The sequence below is a fragment of the Oryx dammah genome, unplaced genomic scaffold, assembly GCF_014754425.2.
Source record: "Oryx dammah isolate SB20612 unplaced genomic scaffold, SCBI_Odam_1.1 HiC_scaffold_5, whole genome shotgun sequence".
Classification (NCBI taxonomy): domain Eukaryota; kingdom Metazoa; phylum Chordata; class Mammalia; order Artiodactyla; family Bovidae; genus Oryx; species Oryx dammah.
This window is the reverse complement of record NW_024070189.1, coordinates 72,470,517-72,492,392: the sequence shown is the minus strand read 5'-3', so window position 1 is coordinate 72,492,392 and position 21,876 is coordinate 72,470,517. Positions and strand designations below refer to the sequence as shown.

Genomic DNA, 21,876 nt, shown 5'->3' with positions numbered 1-21,876 from the left:
GTCTTGATATAGTAATCAGAAAGGCTCGCCGTTCACTTACCCTCATCCTTTAAAACTTTTCCATTTAAAAAAATCGATGAACAAATCCTTTCTTGTAACTTACTCCTGCACTACGTCTATTTCTATTTATTTTTTTTTTTTGATTTGGCAGGGCTCGGCAATGCTGTCCGAGATTTTTTCCCCCCAGCAAGAACAAATGCGGGGGTGAGGGGAGGCACGGGCTGGGCTTCTGCGGATGTCGCCTCCGCCGGGACCTCCACCGAACGCGCCGCGGGTGGGCAATAGTGGTGGAAGAAAGCGGCGCTGACCAGTCGGGCCAAGGCTCCACCTGCGGCCACAGCGCGTAGTTTCTCCCTCCGCCTCGCTCGCTCTGGTTCACACACAGAGACCGCAGCCCTCCTTCGGGTCGGAGAAGACGCCAGCCAAAGTAGGCGGGGTTGCAGGAGGAGAGTCCGCTTTGCGCAATCCAGTCCGGGACTTGGCTCCGCCCTGGAGCGGCGGCCTCTCCAGTGACAGAGGAGTAGTGAGCGGCACGGGGTGAGGCTGCAGCCAACTCCGCTCCCCGCGCACTCGGCTGCCCAGGCGCTCCGGACGCAGCAGCAGCGCTTCTCCGCGGAGCCGACCGCCCGCGATGCCCGCTTAGGAGCGGCGGTAGCGTCCGGCACCGCCACACCCGCGGCGTAGCGCTCCGGGTCGTGAAGCGGAGCTAGAGCGCGCACCCCTGCCCCAGCCCCCACCCCGCCCCCCACCCTGAAATGACTTGTTAATCGGCGCAAACACCACCGAAGGGACTCGCCGGAGTGGAATCCAAGTGAAATTTGGATTTGGAGAAGAGTTTCTTGAACATTTCCTCCTTTCTTGTTGGTTTTTTTTTTCTTTTTTCATCTCCCCTTCTCCTCCTGTCATTGGAAATGAATACGGCGCGTTTGCATCCCAGAAAGTAGTCGCTGCGACTGTACCCCCACAGAGACAAGCACCCATGTAGGAATGACAAAGGCTTGCGAAGGAGAGAGCGCAGCTCGCGGCCCGGAGAGATCCCCTCGATAATGGATTACTAAATGGGATACACTCTGTACCAGTCCGCTCTGAGCCCCGGCCGCCTGCCCGTCGATGCACCGAAAAGGTACGGCTGGGGCGCCCTGGTGCGCCCCACCTCCCGGGCGGTTCCGCTCCCTCTTGCGGGTCCCGGGGCCGCGGTCCGCACACCGTCTCGGCTTTGTGGTGCTTGCGTTTTATTTTGTCTTGTGTCTGTCTTCCGAGCTTTGCCCGGCCCTGGGGGAGCAGTCGTGAGCCCTGTCCGCCGCTCCTCTCCGCCCTGCGCCCCAGAGACCTCGGGGCTCCGCGTTGTGAGCTTCCCCACTCGCTTCGCGCACACGCCAGGCGCCGCCCGGGACCCCAACCGCGCGGATAGCTGCCTGGCCCTGGGAGGTGTGTGCAGTATCCCTGGGGGCTCGTCCTCACTTTCGGGCCAGCAGGCAGCAGAGAGGCCAAGAAAGGGTGAGATTCTCGGAAGCGCCCGGTCCTGGTGCGAAGGCAGGGGAAGGGGTTCTACCCTCGAGGGCTGGAGGAGGTTCGGTCCAAGAGCGCTGTTTTCGCTCGACACTAGGTTTGGGTTCGAGGTGGGAGGAGGGGTTCCACAGACACGGGGAGATGGGGGGCGGGAAGCAAAGAGAGTCTTTTGTTGTCGGCGCGGGGTCGGGGCTGGGCTCAGTGGAGTGCGGGAAACTTGTAATGGCCCTGGCACCCGCGCACCCTGCCACTTGGTGACATCCCGGCTCCCGCGGCTGCTGGGCACCAGAGGTTCCGGGCTTTGTTTGCTCGAATGAGTGGCCTCCTCCCGGTGTGGCGCGGCTTCCCCGCCCTGGGTCCTATTCCCCGCCGCAGCTCCCTCCTGGGCGGCGAAGACAGCATCTGTAGCGTCTGCGTCCCCCTCGGGTACAGAACCCCGTGTCGGGGGCTGGCGCCCGCTGCCCCTTCTTCCAAATACTACGTGGTCCCTCTTTGGAAAGGAGGTGTCCCGGGAGGGGGAAGGGTGGGAAGACCTGGCTAGAAATGGCTCAGTACTTGCTAACCAGACAAGACCTCTGCAGGGGCCCGGGGTTCTCGATTGTCCGGACTACTTGCTGCGTCTAGAGCGCTGCCTCGCTGGCAGTGGGGCGCTCCACTGCCAACCCAGCCCGACAGCGCCCACCCACTCTGCATGACCCCGCTGGGATGGGAAGTGTCTCTCCCCCCTCTCCCAGATGCTCTGCTTTTTTTCTCGGCTCCCCACCGTATTACACGGTGCATAGCAGGATCCCGTAGTCCGTTCCCTCCTTCCACGACCGGAACGGTACAGGGGGAGCCAGGGAGCAGTCCTAGCCTAGACTTGTGGGTATCGGGAAAGGAAACAGGATTCCGCTGTCTTTCTCGCTCCCTCGCCGCCACCACCCTCCGCCCAGCGTCTCCCCCTCTTCTTCTTTTATCCCCTTGCACGGGGTCACTCGGCCAGGCACTTCTGGAAAGTTTCTCTGAAGGCCAGGGATGGGGGGGGGGGGCACGACGGATTTCGGGCTCAGCACATGCAACCCTCGCGAAAACGAACCCCCAGGGAGGTGGACAGACCGCCCAGGATATGGCTAGGAGGCAGGAGCCAGGAGCCAACCCTTTGGAGAGTGGCTCCCCGGCCGATGGTCAGCTTGGTTGGGGTCGCGGTGCGGCACTTGCTGGACTGGTCTCTCAAGCAGTCGAACAAGGGGAGGGGTTGGGGAGGGGCGAGAAGGGGAAGTTTCCCAGCAGGACTCGGAAGCTGGTCCGGCCACTGTGGACAGCGGCTGGCGCGAGGGTGCGTGTCGACACCGGCCGGGGATAGCTGGCTCCAAGCGCAGCATCTCCAGTGTCCTGCACCCAGCTCGCCGTTTTCCAGCCGGCGGGTGTTCAGGGAGGAGCAGAGCCGGGAGTCAGGTGTGCGTGGAGCCAGGGAGGCCCCGCTGTTTTCGTAGCCAAGGCAAGCACTTCCAAGGGGCCTCCCCCTGCCTGTATTGCAAGGAGCAGCCCCTCCAGCCAGTCCGCGTCGGTCCTTGGGAGAAAGGCGGCTGCTTAGTGAATGTGGTCACCAGAGGAGATCACGGTGGGATCGTGGGATCGCTCTCTGCTTGGGCTGGATGGAAATTAAGTAGCAGCTGAGTGTGATCCATGAAAGGCTGAAAACACAGGCGTGTGAACACACACACGTACAGACACAGACTCTCTCACATGTACGCCCAACTTTCTTTGCCTCCAATCTGAAAAGACGTTTAACCATCAGTGGCAGTGTCCTGCCAGCAGGTCTCAGGAAAGCTATTTAATGCCCCCCAGCGCTGACTCTTAAGTCTTTCCGGGTAGGAAGGTCGAGTGCCTTTGCCTTGCCTTTCTCTAATCCTGGTCTTCTTTCAACATATCTCTTGGGCATGAAGTCCATAGACTGCCACTCTGATGACAGCGAGACGATTGTTGGTTCCAGATAATATGAATCTTTATTAAGATTTTTTTTCCCCCAAAGTAAAAATGCTGGTACATATTTCTGAATAGAACATCTGATTTTTCACACCCTTTCCAAATGACTACAGAGGTCAAGATTGCAAGTATTTTGTATGGTTTTTTAATACCCTTTTAGTCTGCATGGAGCAGTTTTTATAGTAAGCTTTGATTAAACTACTCCAGGCATCAAAGTTAATTATTAACCTAACCTTAAATATAGTGGCAACACTGTGTGTCTCCACCTATTAACCTAAACTATCTGTTAAAAAATAATTGCACTATTTGAATTTGGCTTACCCATGCTTGTTTATATGGTAACTTTTATTTGACTCTTGAGTAACCACTACTCTCTATTATGTTGGTTTTAGGACCTTCTTAAATGAGGTGCTTTGCAAGCCAATCTGAAAGCAGAAATGAATAACCATCAGATTTAAACCTTTTTTGTGTTAGGCATTCTAGTTCATTTTTGTTATTTACACTGTGATGGCAATCTTCCCTAAGTGTTCTGTTTTGCAGTTATTACCCTTTAGAGATGGGCCACAGTCTCATAATGCATTTAATGTTCAACAGACACCTAAGATCGTTATCTCAGGGGCTACTTGCAAAGTATACTCATTGTATAAAACCATCTAAGTTTAAATAAGTTAAAATTTCATAAGAACCAGTATAGAAACTCAAGTAAATGTTGAATGAGTAAAGGAAAGAAACAGTCCCAAATGGGTCATGTGTCTCCACTTGAAGGAGATCTGGGCACGTTTTTTTCCCTGCAGTGAAAAAGAAAAAAAAAATCTGTGCCTTTAAGTAAGTGTTTATAATAAAGTGGCAGTAAGTGCAACTCTTTATTTACACACACAGACACACACACACAAACATACACCCCTCAAGTTCTTTCAAAGTCTAGTGACTGCTTTTCCCATCATTAAAAAAATATAGCATTTGCATTTCGAGGAGGTGGATAATAACATCGCCAGCCAAGTGTGTTGAATCAGAAGGATGGCAAGAATTAGGAAGACTGCTATCATCATTGAATACAAATAAGACACCCAAATTAAGAACTTGTATTAAATTCGGAATAAATCTTCCTGCTTTTAAAGGCTAATGGGTAGTTGCATTCCTTTATGAAATGGAAGGAAAAATACTGTTTTGGACAAGGAGGTAAGTCAGATACTTAAGGTTGTGTACACAGTGCTTCAGCTCTCTTCTGAGCAGGACAAAAGAGTAATGACGGGAGAAAAAGTTTTTTTTAGAACTAGATTGCCAAGAACTAATATATTCTCCCATCATATTTGTTTGCAGAAAGGAATCACAGAACAAGCCAAACTAATTGCAAACGCTTTAATTAGGCATCTGCCATTTGCAGCAGTAGAAAAGCTAGGAAAGTCTGCACGAATCCCTGCACTGCCTCCCGCCCTCCACACACACTTTTAAGTTCATCGCCCTCCTCCCAGAGCGAGTGTTCCCGGGTGTTCACATCTCCAGGGGAAGCCTGGAAGCCTCCTGTTGGGACCTCCCAGTGTCCCCCACTCTCTTGGGGTGCCCTGGAGCCAAGTTGTCTCTGAGAGATTTCTATTCCAGAGTGAAGGCTTTTCTCCTCTGCCCTAAAATGTGCTACAAGAGCAACTGAGCTATTTCTCTACTGGCAACCACACAGCTGCCTCTTGGGGATATGGGAAGGGAGGGAAGGGAGGGAGGCATTTAATCCCTTTGAAATGGGCAAGTAAGATGTCATACCACACAAACCTCAAGCGGGGAAGGGAGATGAGGATACTTCTTAGCCTGGGACTATTACAGTATAGTTTATACACAAGAGTAGGGTATACACTCATTTCCAAGCAGATGAGTGCTTGCAAAACCTTATTAGAATAATTCTAATTACACTAATGGAGAATGTCATATACAACTATCAATACTCTGATCTTTCCCAAATAACCCCTTCAGCACAGATCTTTCTCCTCCACATATGCCTTTCTTATCTTCTCCATCTTGGTAAATGGCAGTCCTAGCCTCTGAATTGCTTAGGCCAAGAAACTCAAGAGTTATCCTTGACTGGCCTCTCTCTGATGTCGTCACCTCACTGCCATGTTGTTGGCCCCACCTGCAGAGAGCATGCAGACTCCTTCCAAGTCTTCTACCTCAGTGGCCCTCGCACTGGCCAAACCCCTGTCTCCATCTGCCTGCCGGGGGATCTACTGGGCTAGCCTCCCAGCTAGTCTCTCACCTTTGGTCTATGTCCCCTACAGTCTTTTCTCAACACAGCAGCCAAAATGATATATATTTTTAAAAGCAAAATCTCATCAGGTTATGTGTTCTCAAATGCTTTCCCATCTTCTTCCATCAAAGCCAGAGTCCTTCTTATGGTCTTTGTGGACCCACATGATCTGCACTGGGCCCCCACCTTTCTGACCTCCACTCTTCCTTGGGGTCACTTGAGCATGCCCCCTCCTAATCTGGCCCTTTGCAGGGTCTTGCCCTTTCAAGGCTTAGGGCATGCCTTTGCCCAGAAAGCTGTAGAATTTGCTTCTCCTCTCCTCCTGCAGGTTCTCTGCTCACATGTCACTATCTCAGTGAAACCTTTCCTGATCATCTTTCTTACTTAACCATTTTCCCCCCAACACTCCCTATCCCAGTGGATAGCCTCAGGGTTTTTTTTTTTCCTTAGGACTTTTCACATCCTGACAGACTGTCGGTTGTCCCCGTTTATTTTCGGTCTTTCGCTAGAACATAACGCCATGAGGGTAGACATTCTCATGTCTCCCTGCTGTCTGCAGCACCTACACCTGTGCCTGTCACATCACAGACCTTTCATAACAAGTACTTGTTGAATGAATGAAGAGGGAATTGTTTTGTGAACAGCCAATCTTTGTCTCTTTTGCCTGTTCCTGTTTCTCTCTGTGTCCATCAAATGAGACATCTCTATGCCTTGAGTGTGTGTGTGTGTGTGTGTGTGTGTAGCACTGTCTTCCGTGTACACAGGTGATGTGTCTCATATACCATCAGAGGGGCATCCCTTCGCAGTTGTTTTCCCAGTCTTGGTGATGGATTGGAGCCTGCCCGTTCCCACACTCGCGCCCATCAGTCCCCGTTCTGTAGTTCAGAGCGCACATCTGTGGGACACCTGGTTGAAGCTGGAGGGGCTGTGAGTTAGGTAGAATCAGCCTTCTAAAAAACAGAGCTAAGAAGACAGCCAGCACTTATGGGGCTTGAGCTTTTGACCTTGGACTCATTTGTTCTGCATTCTAACCGCTGGCCACAGAACCTTCTTGCCTTTTAGGAGTTTGCTCAGAGTAGTTTTTAAAGTTCAACTTTCCACCAGGAGGAATAAGCATGCCCATTAACTCACATTTCTGCCTGATCCCAGTGCAGTGATGACTATTGTTGAAGATCCTGTGCTTGAAGTCAGATGACCTGAGTTCCGGACTCATTACCACGGACAAGTCCCTTAACTCTTCTGAAGGTCGATATTTTAAATAAAAACTGTAAAGAGTAAAAATGCATGCTTTCTATCTAGTAGAAGTATAGGGAGAATAATACAAAATCATGAATGTGATTGTATTTGGTAAAATATAAAATGCACTGTGGTTTGACAAGTGTGATGCTAACTCCCTTCTCATCTCCAGAGACCCCAGGCCTAGCAGAGACCCTGCTTCATTGTCGTTTATAGAACAAAAGAAAGATTATACCCTGTGGATATCATTTTAATGTTAACCACATGATGAAATTAAATAAGGTCCTCAGACTCACTGAAAATAATCTAGGTAGTGTATGGATGGCAAATTTATGAATCAGATGCCAACTGTTTCAACTAGTGATTGTTTTCAATGTGACCATTAAATTAGGCAAGGTCATAGGACTATCACTCTGCCAGGTGTTATTTTTTTTTTTTTAAGTAAGGGCATTTTTCTTGCTCAGGTAAGTTTTAAATAGTTCACATCAGTGAAAGTATTGGGACCTCCCTGGTGGTTCAGTGGTTAAGATTCCTTGCTGCCAGTGTGGGGGGTGGAGTGGGGCCTGGGTTCCATCCCTGGTCAGGGAGCTGAGATGCCACATGCTGTGAGGCACCACCAAAAGATAAACAAACAAAATTACAGACAAAATAAATGAAAGCATTAATGCAGAACAGACACACCAGGGTAACGTTTTGATCTCTGCTATATACTACTATCTTCCCCATCAAATGCAGGGCAAATTCATTAGGTTTTGTGGCATATAGTTTCTAAAAACGTGGAGGGACTGTAGACAGCTTGGGAGGTGGTGCAGAGGTCACAGCCTTAGGTAGACACAACACAGATTTGCATCTCCCTTTTTTTTTTTTGCCATTTGCAAATAGCTGTGACTTTGAGAAAGTTACATCTCTGTCTCAGTTTCCACTTGTCAAATGCTGGTGGTGGTACAGTTGTTGAGGAGAAGAAATATGACAACATCTGTAGGATTCATGGCGCAATGCCTGACACACTACACACACTCATTAAATATGAGGTGTTATTTTTATTTGGGTGACAGTTGTCATGGAGAGTGCCCTGGTGGGGAGAGGACCAAAGGAAACAGCCTTTCACGTCTGCAACATGAAGAGAGGATGCACAGGAAATGACCTTCGGACTGGAAAAGAATATTCACACCATAAACTGGCCACGATGTCAGGGGTTCTAAGCAGAGGAGTGTGTGAAAGGGTCACTTGCGTGAGAAGAAGAGCTGGGATCCTTTGCCTAACTTTGGAAGTAGAAACATCACACCCAAAACAGGGAAGAAGAAAACACTGTACAAGTAAAACAACAGCAAACAGCTAAGGTCTGTATATCAACTAAGTACCCAAAGGACAGTTGTTTTTTAAAAATGATAGCTGTCACTAACACTGTAAAATACACAGCCTGTATCCACTAAGGAATCTGAGAGCACCCACATTTAGAATCTGAGAGCTGCCCATAATGACCATCCAGGGATGAGCTGAATTGACCCCAAGGACCACACACGTGTCACAGAGGAGAAGCTTGGCTGTCAATCAACTCCTCCAGGAAGCTATGGCTGGGATCTGCATGAGTTTCTCCATGGTGGACATATACTTGCCAGATCACTCTTCCGTGGCCAAACCTGACATAGTGACAGTTTGGGAGTGCCTGGATCTCCATGCCGAAGCAAACCACTACTTTCCCACGAGGTGGTGCAGTGGTTAAGAATCCACCTGCCAATGCAGGAGACACCGGTTTGATCCCTGGGTCGGGAGGATCCTTGGAGAAGGAAATGGCAACCCACTCCAGTATTTTTGACGAGGAAATCCCATGGACAGAGGAGCCTGGCGGGCTACAGTCTACGGGGTTGCAAAGAGTTGGACATGACTTGGAGACTGAGTGCACCTTCCCCACCAAATGCAGAAAATAGTCAGCTGACCCCAGGGCAGACAGGGATTACGCTACTGCTGATATGCTGATACACAACCTGAAATTTGATTTAAACAAGAGCCATAGATGTCCTTATCAGTGAGAAGACGCTCACTCCTCAAGAGCATAGCAAAAGGGGCAATAAATTGTTATTATCACTCCAGTTCCCTGAAGGAGTAAGAATCCCTCCACGGCTTAGAATTACAGTTATTTTCATCTAGGACAAAATTTTTCTCTTAAATTTTGTAAGCGGAAAGAGGATGTACAGATAGCAGAATAAATCAGCAATCCACAGGCCCCAAAGATTGAAGGACCAGCTCCCGTGGAGCAGCCCATGCGATGACCGGTGCTTTGAAAGTATTGTTAGTAATAGATGTTTCCACGTACAGCCTTTAGACCTGAGGCTTTCATTTAGTATGACTCAGCACTTTCGAGTGGTTTCCAACTAACCAATAATTGCCATCTGCAGAAACTTTAATTCAAAGAATCCAAGCCAATTTGAAAACCTTAGCCGATGAATTTCTAAAATTGATGTTATTTATTCCCTCTCCTATCCCTTCTGCCCTCACACGTGTTTAAGACCAAGCCTTTGGCCATCGTTTGATTTGAAACATTTATAGAAGAGAATGACATCTGGCATTGAAACACAATGAAAACACACCACTGGAAAATAAGCATTTGAGGGACTGGGAGATAAAGAATCTGTTAATTATGGTTTCATGTTATATGAGAGTTTTAAGGACAAGCTGTCTGTGGATCCATTCTCTTTTCCTTTTTCCTATTCCTGAGTCTTTTTTTCAGGAGCATATTCAATCTTTTCATTAATATTGCAGCGATTCCAGTGCTCCCCCGACTCCTGCCCCCGAGACTCTTACTGCCCTTGAATGAGGAAACTAAGAGAATACTGATGGAGCTGGTGAATGGAAAGGTTCCTTTCCTGAAAATGGAATGCTTTATGAAAAAATTGCACTCCGTAAAAGACACTCACAACAGTCCAGCGACGGTCTCTCCTTTTTACCCCAAGAGCCACTTGACTTCATTCATGTATTTTGGTGTATGAATGCATTTGTTCTTAGGCCTCAGAAACCCAGGTGGAAAACCAGCCTATAAAGCCTTGCATTATTCTAAAAACATGAGCTCTGAGTTACTTTAAGAACATTTTCTGTAGAGTGAGCGCTAAATAGAAAACAAACTGTTTACAGCATTCTAAACTGGAGTCTACATAGCAGGCAGGATGGCAGTTGGGTGGATTTTTATAAATACTCGTTAATGGTTTCCGAGATGGATTCTGTGCTAATTCTTCTCACATCATGAATGATGGCCCTAGCTAGACACTGTTGCTGAGATCTTCATCTATTAATCATGGAGGCTGCTTTCTTATTCAGTTGCCATAGTTTCAGGGCCTCAGATAGTGTTGGGGTGTCTTGGGAAAGGTTTGAGATAGACTAGGCTTGTGAGCCTCGCAGTGATTTTGGCAGCCATGGTCTTCTGAAAGCGCTGAAAACAACTTCTTGTATAATTCAGTATTGAATTAAAAGAGGCGACTTCTGAGAGTGTCTCTCTGGACCTTGTTATGTGTGCATCCAGCTGATACTTACTCCAGGATCTGTCTCTCACTCAGTCTTGCTGGTAAAAAATTACGGTCCAGGGGTTGGTGTCACTTTCATCCTTGGACAAGCCAAAGGGTGCAAACCCTTCGTTAGGCTGTTCCTACACATGGAGGTAAATGAGGCCAGTCCTGACTTCACTCACGTTTCAGTCTCATAATTGGGTTTTGGCTCTGCGGATGGCTAAATAAATAAAGTGACCTCAGGAGTGTTGAATGCTGCGCTTTGGTATGGCCATGTAAGCACTTAGTCCTTTCCTTCAGGTTTCACCTTCATTTCTTCAGGTTCAACACACATTACTGAAGGGCTAGGGACCATTTGACTGCGTTTTGCAACCCTGGCCCAGAGGTCTACTGCTTTGCCAGTTCTTGAGTGCATGAGCGATTTTTTTTCTTCCTGTAATTATAATATCTTACTATGTCCAGGTGATGAGGACAAGCTCTCCAGTTGTGGACATAGTGTGTGAGTGACCCAGTCAAGAGAAGATGTGGAGGAGTAAATTGCTACAAGAGGGAGCTACACTCCACAATGTATGGGCTTCGTGTGCAACGGAGAACACAGGTTTCCTTTGTTAGGTAAATCTGGCCTCATATGACAGATACGGGTACATGTCTTCCCGTTTTAGTTCCCATATTCCAAGTGGACTTTCAGGGATTCCTACCCATCTAAGCCCAGCCATTTCATTCCTTTGTAGATTAAAACATAAAACTATCTCACACTCGAAGCTCATAGCACTGGATTCAGGACATGCAACACAGCATATGAAAATCCAGGTGGGTTCAGAAGAAGAAAACCTTGAATTCATTATAAATGGGCTTAATCTAGAAAATTAGTCATTTTTTAAAAAAATCTAGGAAATGACAGGGCGAGCTTCAAAGCAGCCGTTTTAAATTTCCACAGATCCGGCCTGCCAAAATTTTTACTTACGATCAACAAGCATTTGTAATGCATGGGCCTATTAAATTGACCCCTCCCTTACTCAGCCACACTCAATGATTGATTTTAGAGGCCAATAATTTGAAGTAAATGAAAAGGATAACATGGCCTTAATTGCTACTGGCTTCACCAGGCTTCTGGACACCAGAATTCCTTGTGGAAAAACACTTTTAAGTGTCACAGCAGTTTTTGATCATGTGGTCTGGCCTTACCCATAGGCTGCAATTATCCCCCAGCCCTTCCCCACCTCCCTCCAACATCCCTGGAGAAGCAAAGAAAACATGCGTGTGTAAATTCAGTATTACGGACTCTTGATTATTTGGTAGGGTCAGAAAACAGGTCCTGCTCCTTCTATGGTGTTCTTACAAGATAGTTGTTGTTACTGTTGTTGTTTTTACAAAAGGCATAGAGTGGGAAGGACAAAGGGATTCATATTTCAGATCAGGAGCTTTTTCTGCTCCAAGGAGAGTTTCTGGGAATTGACTTTACTGTCCTCTCGACAATCCAAGATGTGATTACTCTTCAGTATCCGGTCAGACACAACATCGCACACCATCGCACACCGGAGCATGAAGAAAAGTCACAGGGCTTTTGTGAGGCTGTCAGTCAAATACAATGTAGACTTTAATTAACCTTAATTAATGATTTCTGATTACAGTTTTTTTTTTTTTTGGTGCCTCCAAGGCATCAATACCTTGGAGGCTGCATTCTGTTGGAATATTTTCAGAGAGCAGTGACATGAACATGCTTCCATTATCTTGCCATGCAGACTGCATGAGGTTCTTTCTTTATGAGAAACATGATTTTGTATCATTTGCAGAATAGACATGTAAAGAATAAAATATCACTTGAGGGAGAGTTCAAACTGATAAGTGGTGCAAAGTGTTTTGAATCTTTAGAGGAACCATTTTTTATTTTAACTTAACAAATTTGTTGATATTTACTGGCACCTAGCTGGATTTGAGGCCATGCTTTACAAAAATAGAATGAGACTTTGAGCAGTGGACTTCCCTGGTGGCTCAGATGGTAAAGCGTCTGCCTACAATGTGGGAGACCGGGGTTCAATCCCTGGTCGGGAAGATCTCTTGGAGAAGGAAATGGCAACCCACTCCAGTATTCTGGCCTGGAAAATCCCAGGGACAGAAGAGTCTGGTAGGCTACAGTCCATGGGGTCCCAAAGAGTCGGACACGACTGAGCAACTTTCTTTTTGAGTGGTGGTGCCCCAGATCTTTCAAATGAAAGCCATTGTATGCTGGTGGTGCCGGATCAAGTGGTATTTCTTTTGTCTGCTGTAAAGAATCCACTCACTAGTGCAGGAGACTTGGGTTCGATCCCTTGGTTGGGAAGATCCCCTGGAGAAGGAATTGGCAACCCACTCCAGTATTCTTGCCTGGAGAATTCCATGGACAGAGGAGCCTGGTGGGCTATAGTCCACCGAGTCACAAAGAGTTGGACACAACTTGGCAACTAAACAACAACAACAAAATACTCTTTCCTGTGTGCTAACCATAGTGATTGAAACACTATAAGCGCTGGAGAAACTGACCTTACTTTTGGTTTATAGTACTTTTCTTTGTGTCATGAGTTTTAAGACAGATGTCAAGTAACTGAGCTATAATGTTAACACACTATTTACATTCAACTTTTAACCAGAGGGCCTAATGAAAGTTAGGTATAATATATTAATGCCAACTTATGAGTTAAGTTTCTGTGTGAATAATCATTTTTGCAGCTTATCTGAAACTCTTAATAGCATATAACCTATCTGGTTGAGCATAATTTGTGCTTATGAATTCCAAATGCCTAGCTTTTACAATTAAGCTTACCAATCTAGAAGCATCTTTCATGAGAAATTACCTAAGTTAAATTGATTGATATTATTTGCTGTACTGTGTTCTAGGACAGTGTTTACCTAAAATATAGGCAAGATGGTTGTCCCCCCTGCATGCAATATGGTTTTACTTTTAACAGAAGTAAAGTCGACCCAGTGTCATGATCCCATGTTTGCCCAGACAAGAGGATATGCTACTAGTATCATCTAGAAAGCAGAGTAGTTTCCTCTGTAGCCAAGGGGAAGAAAACATCTTTTGGATACTTTTCTCTTTTAAAGGGATGTTCGGCCTACAGGGAAAAGTTTTCTATTAAAAAGGCAACTTTTATCTACAAGATGTTTCCGCTCATTTGTGATGAGGGGAAGTTCAACATGTTGAATATGCTGATTAATTAATTCTCCTGGGAGATCATGGAGGGTGGAGCTTTCGTTTTCATATTTTGTCCTGTCCAGAAACAAGACGTGTTAATACTACTCAAACACATCCGTTCCCAAGAATGAAAAGGACAACGTCACTGCCAGTACTGTTAGAAAACAGCCACTTCATCAGTTCCCCAAGCAGATCCTACCACACGCCAGGTGTGCCAGCAGAGGCTTTAAAATGTTGTGAATAGCTTGACATTATCACGTTGTTATTGAAATGCAAATTCTCCAGCACAACTTGCAAAGGTTTTCAACATAGGCAATGTCTATTCTCGCTTATTGTCAACGATACCCAGCCTTCACTGGAGGGCTTATTCTAATAAAAGTAATCACAGTGCATTTGCAGTTTTTCATTGTTTCTCATTGCCTATGTTTGAAGAGCTCGACACACCTTCCTGGAATGCTATCTTGCAGGGAGAGGACAGACTGACTTGCAACAGTGAGGTGCACACCCAGGACTGGTCTGCCCAGGAAAAATCATGCTGCTCAGATTTAGAAGTCAGGCTTACCGATGATGGTCAGCATCAACAGTATTTAACAGTGTTATTACTATTAATAAAGACCTCATTGTATAGTCCTTATATTTTTCTAAGTATGTTTACAAACATTGCCTCGTTTAAAATCATTACAGCCTAGGTTAGGCAGGGCGGGTATTATTATGCCCAATTTAAAGATGAGATAACTGAGGTTCAGAGAGGTCAAATCATTGGCCTAACAGTATATGCCTCTGGGAAGGGAAGGGCTTGAGACAAGGTCTGAAGCCTTCTGAAACTGAGCTTTTTTTACAGTCCATGACATTACAGTTTGCTGAATAGTTTAAAAAGAACTTGGAAATAATTTAGTCTTCCAACAGAAGATGTTTTCACATTATGCCTACTATGCAGACTGACTCCTGCCACAGAAAAACCTCAGAAGTAGCTTTCTGAGGACTCCACCCAAGGGCTCAGGACTTAAACTCCTGCTTCTTGATGCATGCCAGTACAGGTCTTTGTCTCCAGCAGCTCTTGAGTTGGTCATACAAAAAGACATCATTTGAAAAATGGAGGATGTTGTTATTTAGGATTCTAGCCCTGTTTGATAGTAGGGATAAAAACAAAGGTGGAAACTTTGACCCTGGTGCAGGGTACAACTGGAGGGACAGAGGGCTCAACCAGATATTCCTGCAGGAATATCCTCCTGGGGCTTGCAACCTGTACCTATGAAACAGAAACGTGCTTTTAGCGAGGAATAAAGTAGACTGCATGGCTCAACATAAATGGATTTTCCCTCCAACCAAGGTCATTTTACTCCTCTGGTCCACACTGCTGGATGCAGTGAAAGCATCAGGTCCATTTAATTCAGCAGATACATATTTAGTGCCTATTCTAGGCAAGATACTGCAGAGACAAAGTGATGACCTAGTTCAGAATCTATTGATCAATTGCGGCATAACCACTCAGGGCCTAGACAGCATATTAAAAAGCACAGACATCACTTTGCCAACAGAGGTCCATACAGTCAAAAGTATGGTTTTCCCAATAGTCATGTACAGATGTGAGAGCTGGACCATAAAGATGGCTGAGGGCCAAAGAACTGATACTTTTGAACTGTGGAGTTGGAATAGACTCTTGAGAGTCCCTTGGACAGCAAGATCAAACCAGTCAATCCTAAAGGAAATCAACCCTGAATATTCAATGGAAGGACTGATGCTGAAACTGAAGCTCTAATACTTTGGCCACCTGATGCAAAGAGCCTACTCACTGGAAAAGACTCTGATGCTGGGAAAGATTGAAGACAGAGGGGGTGACAGAGGATGAGATGGTTGGATGGCATCCCTGACTCAATGGACATGGATTTGAGCAGACTCCAGGAGATGGTGAAGGACAGGGAAGCCTGGTGTGCTGCAGTCCATGAGGCTGCAAAGAGTCGGACATGGACATAGCAACTGAACAACAAAAACAACACTCAAGGCCAGACATTGGGCCCACATACTATCCAGGAAGGTAGGTGTGCAGAAAAAAATACTACAGTGTCTGAGGGCTGACTGTTCTCGATGTCCAAAGCAGTGTGGTAAGGATGCTGAGGACAGAAAGGAGTGCTCTGTCCAGTCTGGGAGGAAGCACTTGAGCTGCACCTAAGAAGTGGACAAGATTTTAGTACTTAGTTGGCAAGGGGCAGAGGAGCAGTGGGACTGAGAGAGAGGCAGGAGCAAAGGCCAGAGGCAGAGAAATCCAAGATTTGGCCACAGAGCAGCAAGGGAAACTCCTGGTGACTGGGGATATGGCCTGGAAGCCCCACAGACAGAAAGAAGGATGGAGAACAGCCCATGGAGGTCTCGGCCCTGCTTAAGAGGTAGGACTCTAAGCTGTGGGCAATTAAAGCTTTTCCGCCAAATGTTGATGTCATCAGACACGTCTTTTAGAAATATAAGTCTGCTCGTGCTGTGAGTGGAAAAAAGGAAATGGATTCTGGGTGCATTGACAAAGTTTAGCCTTCAGGACTTAGGGGCCAGTTGGACGTGTGGGGTTAAGGGGGTGGAGGAGTGAAAAAAACGGTTCCAAGATGTCACATCCGCAGAGCTGAGTGGATGGTGGTGACATTGGCCAAGACCAGGTTTAGAGAAAAACATTGTTCATTTTTAACGGCTATCAGAAACCATATGTAAATGACACATAAGAAGCCAAACACCAAAGCCTGGGACTTAAGTTCTATTGTGCTCATACCCAGCTTTGTAAAATGAGTGCTAAAGATTCTCAAATTAAGAGCACTTAAACTGTTGCATTTGGTCTGGCAGCTGGTACCACTTTCTCCAACATTGGGGAGGTTAATACCATGAGCCGAGGTGGATAATCACGAGAAAGACTGAAGCACCATCCAGCGCATCTATAAAGGCTGGCTGCAAAGTGCAGGGCAAGCAAGAAGCTTGTGATTCACTCATGGAAGAGTCAGGGCCTACATCAAGCCACCTGTTTCCTATTTTTTCCATTCTGAACAGTATGCAAGTCTTTGAATTCTGAAATTAAATGTACATGTGTTCGCCCCTTCCTTCCCTCCCTCCTCCCCACACCGCCGTGGGCATATTTATATGAGCGTTTATCTCTTAAGTTGCCTTGTGCAACTGAAATGTTACAGGTGACGTAATTCACAAAACACAAATAACACCTAAATTGTGTTGTTTATTTAATAAGACAGTGTTAGCATACAGCTAGGCCTTTTCTGCTGCATGGTGCTAAGAAAAAATGTGTTGAGTAATATTTTATTTAGGAAGAAACCAACCTTCAACTCACAGGTGAATGACACATTACAGATTTCATTTTATGGTTTCAACCTTTGGATAAGTACTGATACCATATAGTTGTCCACAAGAGTCCTCCAATGCCTTTAATGGTTGAAAATAACTAATATTTATGCTATAAAAAGGAACCCTAAAAAGATGGATATTCTGTCTTTACCCTTCACATTGCATTTTTATTTCAGAGGTTTCTGAATAAAACTTGTAACAGAAGAGTTTTATTCTGTAATAAAGTTTTTGTTTGTTATTTTAAAAAGAGGTTGAATAACGGAAGTGAAACAAAACAGGACTAGAAACATCGAGCATCTTCAGGAGGGTTTAACATAAGTGAGTTTCTAGAAGGGAAAAAACATTTATGAAGTTATTTGAGGTCTTCTTTTAAAGGCATATGCAAATTAAACACTAAGGAATGATACGATGATTTTTTTGTTTTTCCCTGGGATGCCATATTTGAGCTGTTGTCTATTGTGCAATGCCAAAAGAGTGCGCCTGTTTCTAACTTGTAGGCTGCCCTCTAGTGTTACTTAATCTCAGCACACCCACTTTTGTTCAGATCCCAGGCAAGGTGGAAAAACATACAAATCTTACCAGCCAGTTAGCAGCTAACCTAGCCCGCCTAGAGACTGTCTCCAAATACAGTGTTAAAAAGTTTGAGGCCTGGTTTGAAACGTGGTAAACACATTAAATATGCCCATCACCAAAGCTCTTGATAGCAAAGAGGACAATATTGTGTGGAAAACACATACACTGATGACTGGGAATGGAAGTCTGACTCCATTACGACATTAATCATCGGAGGAGAAGTCTTAGGACTACGTTATCCAATTAATTTCACTGATATTTTTCTTTTATGTCATGCAGAAGAGCAATATACGATAACATAAGCTCTGTCAAATAAGTCTACAAGACCTTCTTTAACAAGTTTAACTAAAATTACAAATGTCAAGGTAGAATTTTCAACCACCCCTGGGTGGGAGATGTTTGACCAGAGAGACTCACCTCAAAGTCTCTGGCATAATTAGCCCTCAGGGAAAGGTTCTCTAACTTCAATACACTATCCTATTACAGACCTTCAAAGAGTACATTTCAGCACTTTATAGATTATCCTCTGCAGATATTGAGAAGAGAAGCACGCACTGCAGCCTAAACCATGGCATTAAGTACTTTCTGACAGTACTGCCAGCTCTGCTTTTTCTCGGATGAAGAGTAAGCGTACTCCAGAGTCGGCAGTAAGTGGAGAGTAAATTTCAGGCTCGGTGGCTACATTTTGCATGTGTAACCTTGGCATTCTCAGTGGGTTATGAGGTAACGTTACAATGTTCCGGGTGCATCGAGCTGATAGAAGCAGAGTGATGGACACGGATTTGATAGAAATGCTGACTGATGACAGTGATAATGATCATGTGCCTAAAGTTTGAGACCAAGATCAGGAAGAATAACTGAGATCCCATTACTGCTGGAAACACACAGAATGAAGCTGAGGGTTAAAAGTGCATTTAGGAGTCAACTTTTCTTCCAGAGGGGTATCATGGTGAAGGAGTTAAAAGTGTGAACCCTGGACTTTCCTGTTCTGTTGGCTGTGAGAACTTGGGAAAGTCACTTCACCTCTCTGTTCCTTGTTTGCCTCATCTGTAAAATGGGAATACTAATAATACCAACCTCATGAAGCAATTCTGATGACTAAATCAGACTATCTGTACCAGAAGATTGCCTGGTATATAATAAGCACTCAGTAAGAATTATCTGGGAGAATCCCAGGGACGGGGAAGCCTGGTGGGCTATGGTCTATGAGGTTGCACAGAGTCGGACACAACTGAAGTGACTTAGCTTTCCCCAGTGGCTCAGCAGTAAAAAAATCTGCCTGCAATGCAGGAACCGCAGGAGATGTGGGTTGGATCCCTGGTTTGGGAAGATCCCCTGGAGGTGGACATGGTGACCCACTCCAATATTCTTGCCTGGAGAATCCTATGGACAGAGGAGCTTGGCGAGCTACAGTCCATAGGGTCGCAAAGAGTCGGACACAGCTAAAACAACTTAGCATGCACAAAAAGTACCTATTATAATTTGACACCAAGTTCTCCCGATGGAATTGGGGAAATTCAGTGCTTCATTCAGTCACTAGGAGGGCATCGTTGACATTGTAAGTTAAACTGAGAAGACAAGATGATGACGAGATGGCAGCATCCAGATGAGTCTCTCTCTGCTTCCATTGCCGTCTCTTTTTCTATGTACTTTTGTGTGTTGGGGCGTGATTTTAAATGGTTGATTGAATAATCCTTCATTTCTTCACTTCATTTAGGAAATATTTTAGTGCGTACCTGCAATATGCATCCAGCTATATTATATATTAGTTCCTATGGGATGAGAAGTTAGGTGAATAGGTGTTTCTCCCATTTTAATTGTTCTTTGTTGGGTCTGGTGTTCTGCAGGTAGCCTGTATTAATCAGGCATATGCCACAAACCTTCCTGCACTCTGGGAACAGACTGTGTAGGAACTCCAAGGGAGTAATACTGAGGGCTTTTCTCACTGAGGGAGTTTTCTGTGTTAGAGATTGTAGTTAGTGTTACATCTGGAATCACAATATTCCAGAGAGAGCCCAAAGGTCTCTGGTACTCTAACCTGACTCAAAAATCAGTGTGTGAATACAAAAAGTTTATACTTTATACAACAAAACTTTAAGATATATATGGCATTAACTACCTACCCCAGTAAACTGAAAATGTCAAATTGATCCATTGGCTTTAAGTGGTTGTTTTTCACAAAACCCAAGACCTGAGCACTGATCCGCAGAGTAGATGGATTGAAAAGTGAATCCCCAATCCAACCCCGTCTTCACCCCTGCTTCCCTGAGGTGCAATGAGAAGACCGAAAGGAGGCTGGGTGGTTAAAGCAGACGCAAGGGCCACGCTGCTCATTAGCTCTCAAGCAAACGCCAAGTTACTTCTGGCTTTATCTATTCAAAGTACTTACTCCAGTGGGCAAAGCCTAGCTCACAAATAAGGGAGTTGCTGGTCAGTTAGGTAATGCATTGGCGGCAGGGTACTTCCTGAGACAGATAATGGAGATGTTGGCCCCTCCGCCCCTGTGGCAGAGTGGACTCCGTGTTTGGTATTCACCCAAACGCAGGACCGTCTGATAGCTGTCTGGTGTCTCCTGTGAAATGGACTTGGGCCCTGGCCAGATGCTAGTGGACAGATGTTCACAACACAAACCCGTCACCCAGTAGGCACTAATTGGTGCCCTCCTAATGATCCGAACAAGTAAGGCAGGAACGGGCTGGATCTGCCGTGACCCTCTCAGGGCCCACGCCCACCTTTCCCGGCTTGTGCACGAGGCTTTGTTGGGAAACCCGGCTCTCTCCAGCCTCAGGGATTTGGGGTCCCTGGACCCTGTGATATAATACCTCCACAGGGGTAGTCAGTGTCTGCTTTGTGTGTACGGAGGCCTGTATGTAGGTACTTAGAATCCAAACCTTTCTAGAAAGTGGGCAGATCAGGTTGTTTAGACTACATCACTCACCAAGGCAAGTCTAAGGGTGGAGAATTTTCTCCACAAATTTGGTTTCTGTGCAATAGTTTTTGATACTTTACAAAAATTATTACCTCATGGGAATCCTCAAACAGAATGTGTGCGCTCACACCTCTGGTTTACCTGGTTAGCTGCAGCGTACTTTTATTCAAATGTTTTGGATAAAATGGTTTTTAAAAAACTAAGTTAGTTGAAAGTGAGTATTTCAGGGTCAAACTGGTTTGACAATGCCTCATTCATAATTAGGTGGAGTTGTTCCTACTTGTGTAGACTACAATTAACTGTCTTTGATTTCAACAGTTCAACTGTCTTTTAAGTGCCTGGGGCCCTTTTTGAATAGGAATTCTCCACTCTTCTCTCCATTTTGCAAGTTGGGCACAAACTAACTCCTGGCTTGTTAATAACAGAATGTTACCTATCTTGAGACTGACAAATAATTCTTTATATAAGGCAGGATGTGGTGGTGCAGTGAAGAATCCGCCTGCCAGTGTAAGAGACATTGGATCCCTGGGTTGGAAACATCCCCTGGAGAAGGAAATGGCAACCCACTCCAGTATTCTTGCCTGGGAAATCCCATGGACAGAAGGGCCTGGTGGGCTACAGTCCATGGGGTCGCAAAGGGTTGGACATGACTGAGCACATCAAGAAGGAGGAGGCAGGATGTAGTTTTATAATAAGTGATTTAGAACATCTTTTTCCGATGTTACTGTTCATTGCTTATTTTCCGTGGATTCAGATTGTATACCGATGAGTACTCAGAATAGAGACCCTCCCTAACTCTTGAAACTCAGTAGCCCACTCCCTACACATGAAAGCCTTCTTTCCCCCACCCTTTTCCAGAACTAAAGATCTAAGAAAGACTCATCCTTTACCCAGATCTTTCTAAAGCATGCCCTATACTAACCCAGCTAAAGAGGCTGGGCTATTCTGCTAGTCCTTTCTATAGCTGTCTATTATATATATATATATAGAGAGAGAGAGAGAGAGTTGGTTGAGTGTGGGAAAATATCTTATTATTGTATTCATCCTGCTTGAAATTCTCTAACATCCTATCCTCCGGGTTGCTCTGGACCAAAACTACACTCCCTTCCTTTCCATTCTTTAGCATAGCTACTGCTCCCTTGAATGAAAGGCAGCTCGACTAAAGCAGCTAGAATATGCCCAGCAACCAGCGCTGGGTCCTGTTGAGCCCATTGTCTGCTCCCAGTACTGTGGAGCCAAATCTCATTTGATAGCACAGTGTGTTCTAGGAATTCCACTTCATCAGTACAACAGACCTTCTCTAATGCTTGCCTCTTTTCCCTATTTGCCACTGTCACCGGCAGCGCCACACAGCCCCGAGGCCGACAATTGTAATTCACTTCTCTCCAAGGCTCCCGCTCACCCTCATTGGCAGGGACCACGAGGC

General features: G+C 45.7%; 1 protein-coding gene across 2 annotated transcripts in view; it reads left to right on the top strand.

The window, feature by feature from the left end:
- The first annotated feature begins 514 nt into the window (after window positions 1-514).
- The window catches only part of SEMA6A (semaphorin 6A), a 130,167-nt gene continuing 108,805 nt past the window's right edge, over window positions 515-21,876 (top strand). For both annotated transcript variants that reach the window (XM_040240515.1, XM_040240514.1), the window contains exon 1: window positions 515-1,123. The gene's annotated coding sequence lies outside the window, so the exon portion shown is untranslated. The remainder of the gene's footprint in view (window positions 1,124-21,876) is intronic.